Below are 5,597 nucleotides of genomic sequence, written 5' to 3' on the forward strand. Positions count from 1 at the left end.
GTGTTCGGAGGCACCGATTACTTTACACAGGTTGGTGATGACGGAAGGTGCCAGAGTGCCGTCGCGAGGTGAGGCACGCCAGCCACAGTGCTGTTGACATCTACTTAAGAACACAATGAGCGACGGCTGAGAGTGGAACACAGTGCCAGGCTCCACAGCAAGCTCACGTTTGAACCCCCTCTCCAAGGCTCCTGTGAATTTGTTCGTTGTTCATATTGGTATCTGATAGTGTGTGCTGGGGTCTTCGAGTAAAATTTATATTATGGTATATGACTAAATAATCACTTAAGACACATCTTCCACGAAAGCATCCCAAATGGTCCAATTTCCTTTTTTCGAAAGATATGCCAACTGACGAAAATGCTTTCACACTGAAGGCTGAAATACACAAAAATCAAGATTGTGTAATGACTATGGATGCTGGATAAACACATTCACACCGTCTTAGAATTTGTTTAAAAGCGCATACATGCTATACTTGCTATAAGCGAAGTGGGCCCGACGTCGGGAACACTCTAATGTAACCTGATTGACATAGCTACATAGTAGTTCTACAATTTAAATACTACAAATTACAGGACAGTTACTGTACTGCTTGGCCTATTGGCAAGTTGCTATTACTTGCTCTCATCTCCTTCCTTCTCTAGTTCTTCCCCCCACCCCTCTCTTCACTCTCCAGTTCTCTGTGTTCCCCTTCCTCTTCTCTTCATCTTCCCCCTCCTGTTTCCTCTAATTCCCTCTCCCGTTTCGTCCACCTTTCCCCTCCCATTTTCTCCACCTTCCCACTCCAGTCCTTGCTTCGTTCATTTCCATCAGTCTCTTTCTTCACCAACTCTTATGTTCATACCTTTCGTCTCACTCGACTTGTGCCCCCTCCATTTCTTGCTCTAAATTTTTCCCCTGAGTCAGAAAAGGAGAGGAGGTAATGTCAATCTTCCCGTTCTTCATTCTTAATTGCCATATATTCTTCTCAAATTCATTCCTAACTCTCTCCCCTTTACCTATTTCCCTACCTTCCCCTTTCTCCTCTACTCCCTCCATTCTGCTATCAGATCTAAAAATGCACTCGCCCTAAAAATATTCACTGACAGCAACAGACACAGATGAATAAAAACATGAACGGCAACAACGCTTTAATTCCCAGTTCACGGCACACGGAGGACGTATGGTTTAAAATATATATTATTCGGTTACTGACACGCTATTAATTCTCCGGTGTCTTTTATTTCATGATTTAAAAAAGTCCCACTTGACATTTTATTTCCTTTCCACTCTTCAGTTTGAGTAAATGGCCGCAGCAGTCTGTGGGGAGATTGTATGAAGCAAATGTATCTTTTGTTTTCGAAATACTTTGTCAATGTTTCCAAAGAATGAAGTCGTTTGTGATGGGCCAGCATTTGTATTTAGATAAGTAAAGTCAACATTTGTATATCATATGGGAACTAGAAAGTATACTATGACCGGATCGTCCAGGCACTAGGAACGAGTACCTCCTAAAATGTCCAGATCTTCACCATGATCCGAAATTTGACCTTTTCTTTAGTCATGAAAACCCTTGATAAAACCCTCGGCGTATCAAAGTACTTTGACACCATTGGTTGTAGGTCCTTTTGCTTTCGTATTCGCCTCCTGAAAGATATCTAAGAGCTTTCAAATATTATAGGAATTATGCAGTAAGGTTTTCCAGGACTACTGAACTTTATTGATTACTTGCTTACTTTTTTCTTCAAGATTATCTTACGAGCTAACCGCCTTGGAGTGACGCTTTGGGAGAGTTGGAAATGAGCCTTGAAGGGCGCTAATAGTGATGATTGTGCAAATTACAATGGGTTCTATTCATCATGAGAGTTCGCACTCATGTATGTCTGGCACGATTTCTCGCAAATATAACAAAATGTTTAGTCAATTTTAAAGTTAAAAAAAAACTAGCAAAAATATTTTCCAAGCAAGTGTTAATGGATTTTTTATTTTGTGCATGCTTGTTTCGAAAAGGGGGGCGAGATTCTGTAATTACGAACGTGCATGTTGATAACTTTTCATGCATGATAAAGGTTTCATTAAGCGGAAAACTAACTAGGAAATTGTGGAGTTCGTAGATAGAAAATATGTGAACATTGTGCTGAAATTTTAATATTTAATGTTAATTACAACCTTTGTAATGTTTCCCTTGATGGAGGGAAACAACCTATACTATCATATTACATATATTGTGATAATTATAGTCCGGATCGCTTGAATTTAACAATGAAATTATAATAATACCTTGAGTTTAGTTGCAGAACTATACAAATATATTCATACACCCATAGAGGGGATACGCGATATTGCTCACATGATGGAGGCCACTTCAGTATCTTCATCACTGTAACCATCTTTACTACGCAATCACTATTAATGTATCCATCAACACTACACAAAACCATATTCTTTACTAGTACTATCTTCTCTACCCGGGCACAGCCGGGTACCCCATCTACAAATATTCCCATCACTACCTGCTGTCTCCATCACCACCTTCCCAACCTTTTTCCACATCCACTCCATCACTGTAACTATCTTTATAAGTAAACTAAACAAGACATTTAATCATGTTGAAAATAATATGCTGGATGAATGTTTGCGAGGAGGAAACTAGTATTTAGATTAGAAAACAGTATAATTTTCCATTTCATGAAGGGGACACGTAGGTCGACCCCAGCCCGCATATGAATATTCACCCTATATACTTCGGTGAGGCTAGCCCAAGCGTCTCTCCTCCAGCACCGAACCGACACACCCTTTTAGACATTGGGTGATTTTCAAACACAGTAACAATAATAACTGAAAAATTGGAAACATAGATGGGTCTGTTCAGCAAGTTCTTAAGAACAAATTGTCATAAATTCCACACACTGAGAAAACTTAATTACTTACACGTTTGACAAAAGCAGAATACACAAATTAAGTGTGGAGATCCCCGTACATATTAGAGGGAGTAGGTGGAGACCAAAATTAGTCTTAATCGAAACACAAAGATTCGAAACACACCTGAAGATGAGATTTCAGATATTTTTTTCTAAAACCTCTTACAGATAATCTCTCCTGGCGAAGTAAGAATTTCAAATTAATTTGGGGAACTTAATTGAGACACTTCCTTACTTCCCCTAACGCAAGAGATCACTGCCTCTCTCCCTCCCCAAGGCATCGCTCTCAATACATTAGCTAATCTCCTAGCTGTGGGGAAGCTATATCAGGCTCGATCCTCCACAGGATCAAATAAGTGTTTAAATTCCATTACTAAAAAAATTTAAAAAGTAAAACTCCTTATATATTCTTTAATTCCAAACTTCCTTTAAAATTTTGGGGAGCAATACTTGGCCTGATCTCTAGTTCAAAATTACATCAGTTTTCTTTATGCTGTTTAAAGCTAGGATCTCAAGGATGCAGTTTCATCACACAGCGGGCATGAAATTACACAAAAATACAATATTGGGCAACATGGTATTCCGTCCTAAAAAAAAAAAAATCAATAATATTACTGTTAGTAGAGAGGAAGACCAATTGCCTCCGCTCTCATTACGCTTAAAAATTGGAATTCAATGGAAATGAATTTACGAGGAAGTGTGTGCTGTAGAGTGATTATAATGAGGTCTGTGAAAGGATTACCTGGGCGGAAAGAGAAATTTTGCTTACTACATTACAAATGGCCCTTCATAATGTCCAAATCAAATTGTGACTTAAAAAATCTAAGTCAGTATTTGACCTTGTTCGAAGCTAGGGTTTGAAACATGCTTCGCCTGCTTCAGTGTGAATTGTAAACGCTCCCTAAATTAATGTAACAAAAACACCTTGACATATCTAACGAAATCTTAATAGGCATAATCACACAAAATATAATAATTTTTAACTTCGAATACTTTGTATTATTCAGTGTAAGAGATTCAGTTGTCAGTTGGGTGTTTGCTGAATATATCACTGACATTAAAGTTACCTGACAGTATTTGATGTACAAATTGAGCTGCAAGTATGGATTAAAGTATAGTATAGCTAAATAAAATATCATTGGTGCCGATTGCAATAAAAAAATACATTAAATGTATATATCCAATGTTAAAATGGGATGTACCAATTTACTACATTGGAAACATCACTTACCAACAGATAGTATTATCGACACTATTTAAGGAGAATGTACTAATGTACTGTATTCGGTTGTCTAATGTACTGACTCCCAATCAATTTTTCCTGCGTGAGTGTATGTGCGTGAGTGCGTGTATATATGAGGGAGTGCGTGCGTGCGCATTCTTATCTTTCATTTCTTGGGAGAACTGTCTCTTTAAATTCCCCAAAGCCGGTCACATTGCCAAAATTACCATAAACGGTTTTCTTAAAATAAAGTTTATTTATACACATTAAAACTAAAATATATATATATATATATATATATATATATATATATATATATATATATATATATATATATATATATATATATATATATATATATGTCGTACCTAATAGCCAGAACGCACTTCTCAGCCTACTATGCAAGGCCCAATTTGCATAATAAGCCAAGTTTTCATGAATTAATTGTTTTTCGACTACCTAACCTACCTAACCTAACCTAACCAAACTTTTTCGGCTACCTAACCTAACCTAACCTATAAAGATAGGTTAGGTTAGGTTAGGTAGGGTTGATTAGGTTCAGTCATATATCTACGTTAGTTTTAACTCCAATAAAAAAAAATTTACCTCATATATAATGAAATGGGTAGCTTTATCTTTTCATAAGAAAAAAATTAGAGTAAATATATTAATTCAGGAAAACTTGGCTTATTAAGCAAATCGGGCCTTGCATAGTAGGCCGAGAAGTGCGTTCTGGCTATTAGGTACGACATATATATATATATATATATATATATATATATATATATATATATATATATATATATATATATATATATATATATATATATATTTTTTTTTTTTTTTAAATATATAGGAAGGGAGTACCACCTCTAGCTGGAAGAAGGGGGACCCATAGCCTCGGAGGAAACCACGCATAACGCATTAGAGGGAATGTTTAGATCCCCTCCAATACAGTTTCTGTGTGCTTTTCTCCTACCACCCCCTTCCTTTTTTATTTTTTGTGCTTTATTATGCATTCGATGGTTACAAGATATACATGGGTTGATACAAAAATAATAATGCAAAAAGGTGCTTAAAGGTTATGGATCTCTTGAAAAACACAACAATGGGAAACATTGATGAATGTCACAGACGGGTTCGATCATTGTTGCAAGTCAAACACTTCTTCGAATTCCTCTTTAGTTGGACTAGTGCCCAAGACGCAACAGGCATTTCCCCTCTGAATCGCAACACTGAGGCGCTGGAACAAGAAACTTTTTGCTCTCTGGTCTTTTGTGGCGCTGATCAATTTGTCCCCCAATTCCTTCAGGAACTTCAATGCACATTTTCCCCACGAACCGAGGGTCTCCGAGCCGATCGGAACAAAGCTGTAGCAGTGTGCTAGACCTCTGTATTTAATAATTTTCTGCGATTCCCTGAAAGAAGCAGCACCACCGCTTTCAGGTGTGCTGTAGTGGAGGTAGGTACTG

This window comes from Procambarus clarkii, chromosome 26 (genome assembly GCF_040958095.1).
Source record: "Procambarus clarkii isolate CNS0578487 chromosome 26, FALCON_Pclarkii_2.0, whole genome shotgun sequence".
Taxonomy (NCBI): domain Eukaryota; kingdom Metazoa; phylum Arthropoda; class Malacostraca; order Decapoda; family Cambaridae; genus Procambarus; species Procambarus clarkii.